Genomic DNA, 6,505 nt, shown 5'->3' with positions numbered 1-6,505 from the left:
TTGTCCGAGGTGTTCGAGTGCTTTGAAGATAAAACTGAGACATATTGAGCAGAGTAGGCGTCCATCAGTCCATGACTAAGAGGAGACCTAAATGTCTTATCATTCCCACGAAGTAATACTTATGTAATCAGGTAGTTCCGTGGGAGAGTCTGGAGTTGGGAGTAGGTTAGGTTCAGCGGATTGACGTTCCGTACTCCGGCTTTTGGCTTAAAAACTAATAATAATAATTAAATACTAAATATATTTCCTTCAATATTTAGTATGAGATAATCTCTAGGATAAGCCGTAAGCCCTGGCAGCTAGTGCTTCTTACTCTGTAAGATAATAATTGTATTATTATTTTTCTTTTAATAAATAAATAAAAACATAAAAATCTCTAGGAAGAGAATTGGGAATCATTTTGTTCTCAAAGAAAACAGGTTTTAATCCTCAAATGAGCAAATAAGAGTATTTCTCTTTTTCTCTCATTTGTAAGGATTTTTGACTATTACAATCAAATCCCAATGCAGTTCTCTATCATTACTTTCGACTAGAGTGAGGTTTCAGAACTAACCATTACCTTAATGTATAATCTAATAATTTGTAATGTTTGAGGCTAAGTTTGCAAACATATTGTTCTTGTAATCCACAATACCCGCAACGTTTGAAGGCGAACTCGAACCAATTCGAAGACGAAGGAAATGATGTTTCCTCACAAACCAAATTCAAAGAAAACCATACAGAATCGCCGCGACTGAGGGCTATTGTCAAAACGTTTGAAGATCGCTGTAAACGTTGTATTTTCACCCATCATACCTAGAAGAGTCTATCAGAGGAGGACAAAATGTATATCAATAAATTAATAAGTGTTTTCATCCGAAAATAAAAAAAAAAATTTACACATAAACTAGAAATGTAATTCTTCTCTCCATCGATCATTAATTTCAACAAGTACATATGAGAAATTGCACTTTCCCCACACAAAGAGGTTACACCGATGTGACCCTCAGCACTTACAGAGCTGTTTTAATAAACTGTTAGAAAAAAGCAACAACTGCAGTGATTCATGCATTTTTCACACATTTGAAGCATTTGTCATTCAATTGACAAGAGAGGCAATCTCGAAGATCGATCTCCGCGCCATGATGCGACTCAATCAAAAACATGTGTGTTTGCTTCCTTGCTGTTGGAGATGGATCTAAACATTATTGTTTGTATGTATTAATGCACGTACAGCGCATACAGCGTAAACATTTTACTAGCCAATCTGGGAAAGTACTCGCTTAGCAACATAACACACATACTTTGGACATATTTATCTGGATATATGCAAGCGAACATGCATGAATGAATAAAAATGTACTCGTAGATGTTGTAAGAAAATTAACTTTAGAAATTGTGTGGCGTGTAGGAAAATTCAAGGGATTCAAGTGGTTCTGTTTTTAGTGGACCTTCGGACGTAGCTCGGTGGGTAATGGAAATTGGGCAAATACCGACTACATGATTCCACTTTTCAACTAGGAAAGAGGGTTCAAAGTAAACATAGAAAGAAATTGCTGGCGTGAAGGTATGTTAGCTACACGCGATGGCTCGAAAATAGATGATGGAGTTGGCGCGGGAATATACTGCCCAGAGTTAGGCGTAAGGCAACCTTTCGAATTGCCGGACCACTTCAGTATATTTCAAGCAGTGGTCTTTGCTATTGCGAAATCCGTGGAGCTGGCTGAGAAAGGCATTGAGGGCAATGAAATAGTGGACGAGATTGCCAAGATTTTCATTCGGAAGTACTCAAAATTCCTATTGGCACTCGATAGAAGGGACGGTTGAAACGTGATAGAAATACTAACTGGTCACTTTCTGGTGGCGACACACGTCACACACATCGTTAAGGTATCAATAGTGAGGCCGCGGGATCCTCACAATGTGTGCTTACGAAGAAAGAAAACTGCTCAAACAACTATACGAATGATTTTCCTACAGGGTGCTTGTGCGTACGGCGGTGATTTTCCAGCTTGTGTGTAGCGAAGCAGAAGATCACTCGATATTCGACGCCTTTAGCATAATTTACATACCAAACACCGAGCCATCTCGCTGCCAACCCAAAACGTGCATACAAAGAATATCTATAAGGAAAAAAGAACGTTGTGCCCAACAAAAAAGAACATAAAACCAGAACAAACAACAACAAAGCGAGCACAGCGTATGCACTTATAGTGCAGTGCTGCACTGAAAATAACATCAAAAGCAAAACTAACAAAGCCAGCAACAACAACAACAGCGGTCATATAGCACCACGCAGCTAGTACTTTGTATGGCTGCATTGACCGCGTGTACCATATCTCATAGATACCAAATGCATAGCCGCTGCTTCACGAGAATTTTTTCCAGGCAGTTTTCCTTTTTACTCCGCTTTTGCCGCTCCACTGCAGCTTGTTGTTATTGATTGTAAGCTTGTAGGTTGTTGTTGTTGTTGTTGCTTTTACTTTCATAAAATGCTTCAATAGCTTCCTATGCCGCTTTACGCAGTTGTTGTTGTTGTGAATGTTGTTGTTGCTTTAACTATTGTTGTTGTTTCCATTGTTGTAGTTGTTGTCATTGCAGTTGCATCGGCATTTTGTTTGGCTTCGTTTGTTGTGGAAAAACTGCAGCAGCGGCAACGTACCCACCAACAACAACAACAACAACAACAGCACCTACTACAACAAATACAGCAACATTAACTATTACTACAACAACAATGTGGCAATATGCACGTTTGCATGGCAATCAATGCATTCGAAGCATAAACAACATGTTGTTGCTTTGTTTTTGTTGTTATTTTTTCTTTAGCTTCTCGGTTGTTTGTTTTATCACCAACAGCAATCACAATTTTGTTAGTTTTCTAATCCCTCTGTGCATTTACATTTGCTTCTGTCGCTTTGTTTTCTTTGCCAGTTTCTCCTTGCACTCTCTCACACTCTCTTTATCAATGCGTGTTCTCAAAATTGTTTTTCTCGATTCTTAACTTTGCCCCATTTTCCAACTTGTAAAGATTTTCTATTTGTTATGCTATTGAAAATATTATTTCCTTTCAGCTTGTTTGCATGTTTGTTTGTGTGTATGTGTGTGTGTGTGCGTGTACGGAAATTGAGAGTGAGAGAGGCAAGCGAATATCGAAGCGATAAAAGCACTTTAAGGTAAATTGCTGAAGCAGGGGCGTTCTACTTACCACACATGTGTGAATGAAATTGGATTAGTTTCTTGTTTTTGTACGCTTTTCTTGAGATTGGGGTCGCATTCGGTCTTGAAGTGGCTTGCAATACTTTTTTAGGGGTCACAAAGGTTTCCTCGGTTAAAAGACAGTCTTTATTCAACAATGGCATAATGTGCAGATCCAGAAAAACGTGGGTATTTTGTTTTCCATGTATCACTCTGAAATACACTTGCCGCTATTACTTATAATGTAGGCTTCTTCTTCTTCTTTATTGGCGTAATCGCTCTTCCTTTTCGCTGTTTGCCGCCAATTGGAGATTCCAAGCGAACCCAGGTCCTTCTCCACATAGTTTTTCCAACGGAGTGGAGGTCTTCCTCGTCCTCTGCTTCGCCCGTCGGATACTGCGTCGAATACTCCTGTTGGAGTATTTTCATCCATTCGGACGACATGACCAAGCCGCTGAATCTTAATTCGCTGAATCATGTTAATGTCGTCTTATATCTCGTCTTATATCGTTCAATCAACTGCGATATTCGCCTTAATCTTTTCAATTTTAAGTATTTCGGCTAAGGTTGTCCAACATCAAAGTAAGTAGGATAATTTTTTTATTATCAGTCTGGAAACAGAGGATGAACTCGTACTAAAAATGAAAAATATAAAAAAATTAGTGTTCTCAGGCATTAAGAAGATTCAGAATTTTACTGGATGACACAGTAACCACGTAACCACGTAATACGAGATATGACAATTAAGTAATGAGACTGATTCCATAAAAACCGTATATTTGAAAATTATTCTACAACTCTGCCATCCCCTTCAAATTAGTCCCTTTGGACAGCTATACATCGATTCCAACGCGTTTTCCATGCCTCGTAACATTTCTGGAACGCTTAACTGGGATGCCCGCGAGTACCCTCGTCACGGCCGCCTGGGTGTCCGTAATTGACTCAAGATGGGTTCCTTTGACCACCGATTTTGTTTTAGAAAACCAAAAAAATCATAGGGTGACATGTCGGGCGAATAAGGCGGCTGTTGCAACACGGCGATCCCTTTAGAGGCCAAATACTGGGACACGCTGAGAGAGGTGTGGCACGGCGCGTTGTCGTGATGAAGGATCCAGTTACGAGCGATGTCTGTGCGCACGCTGTTGACTCGTTTTCGCAATCTTTCGAGTACTTGGCAATATAAGACTTAATTCACAGTTCTTCCGGGTGGAACGAATTCTTTGTAGACGATTCCACGGCTATCAACAAAGGCAATAATCATCGTTTTCACCTTCCTTCCACCTTGCTCATGCGAGCTTTTTTCGGGAGGGGGCCGCGCGTAGACAACCATTATAAGCTTTGGCGTTTGGTTTTCAAAGTCACAGGTTTACCACAAGCGCGGCAATAAAATCAGTGTCATTACTGATGATAAAATGAGGGAACATTTATACAAATCTAGTATTCTTACAACACCACTGGTCTTTCAATATCCACTTCCGCGAATGTAAAGCATTATTGATCAACTTTCCAATCTCATCCCAAAACATTCTGGTTTCCATGTCAAGCTAACCAAATTTATCTCTTCAATGACCCTCTGAGTGAACCTAAGAATCTTTTTCGAAAAAGCAAAAGTTTGTACAAATAATATATTGTAACATTCAAGGTTCCAAATTTATGGTTCAACCAAAGCCAACATTCACCAGCCTACACATTTCCATACAAATGAAAACAATTTACTCAAACCAATTGTACCCCCAAACAAATCTTACAGACTGCTACTTCCCACACAGCGCCACTGTGTTTTATTGGCATTGCGACTACAAAGACATTTTTGGCAATAAAGGATCGAAAACAATAACAGCAGGAACTATTACACGAATAAAAGTTGGAGACAAACCAAAAAACTGTAATAAAGTCCAAAGAGCAAAACACGAAGGACGAGCCTACAAACTGAATTTACTAAATTGCTTATACTATGTAAGATACACACACTCACATACACACACACAAACACCCACACATGCCACCAACAGCAACGCCGGCCAATATTGGCAATTGGCAACACGACAGAGAGCAGGACTTTGCCTCCGATTACAAGAGAGCGGGCGAGAGAGAGAGTGCGAGAGCGCTGGAGCTTGTGAGTAAACTAAAACTGTTTAAATAAGAAATAAATTTGCAACAACAACAATGCGAAAGGTGAATGCAAAGAAGCACGTAAACAAAGCCGAGAGCATAAACAACCAGCAGAACCCACAGCCATAAGAGACGACAGCAACAACAATAACATTGGCAATGCAATGGTAAATAGTAAACAAGCGAAAGCAGCATGGGGAGTGTGGAGTCAACGCTGCGAAGGAAATGTAGCCATAAAAACGTGCACGCTAGGCAGGCAGTGGCAAACATAAAAGAGGCAGAAGCGTCCAAGCAGTCAGCGCGGAGGCGAAAGAACAAGCGCCGCGCAGGACGATCTGGCCGATTCAGGAAGCACAACAAAGCAATAAGGTAATAGCATAACAGCAATGCAACAACAGCAACAATACACAGATACAGCGCACACGGTGGCAGGGCAATATAAACGGAGAGTAAATGCTCTGAATGTTTATTGCCTCGCCGTTGCACGTGTAGAAACTGCTGTTTGGCTTGGCCAAAGCCGAGTGCATGTTCGTGTGCCGGTGTGCGATTATCTGTGTGCATGACTTTATTGTTTATAGTAGAGTTGCCAAGGGCGGCGGATGTGCGACTGTGGAAGGGAATCTTAAGTTTTATAAAGCACACAGGAACCGGGAAGAATTCCATTCGAACGCTTCTTAAAAAGAAGCTAATATTTTCATTTCAGAAAAAATAATTAATTTTTTAACAGTTATTAACAGTTTTTAAATTTCACGTACATATTTGTCATCTCCGCTATGATACCGAGATACCAAGTGTAGCTTTCTCCACCTGATCTTTCCAACGGAGTGAAGGTCTTCCTCTTACTCTGCTTCCACCGGCGGGTACTGCGTCAAATACTTTTAGAGCTAGAGTGTCTTCATCCATACGGATGACTTGACCTAGCCAGCGTAGCCGCTGTCTTTCAATTCCCTGAACTATGTCAATGTCATCGTATAACTCATACAGCTCATCGTCCCTTCAAATGCGATATTCGTCGTGGCCAAAGCGCAAAGGTCCATAAATCTTTCGCAGAACCTTTCTCTCGCAAACTCGTAACGTCGACTCATCAGTTGTTATCATCTTGGATGCCTCTGCACCATATAGCAGGACGGGAATAATGAATGAGCTTGGTCTTTGTTCGCCAAAAGAATACTTATTGGCAAGAGTTATTTTTCAATACTTGGATAGATGAAATTAT

This window comes from Bactrocera dorsalis, chromosome 3, assembly GCF_023373825.1.
Source record: "Bactrocera dorsalis isolate Fly_Bdor chromosome 3, ASM2337382v1, whole genome shotgun sequence".
NCBI lineage: Eukaryota > Metazoa > Arthropoda > Insecta > Diptera > Tephritidae > Bactrocera > Bactrocera dorsalis.
Note: the sequence above shows the minus strand (reverse complement) of the source record.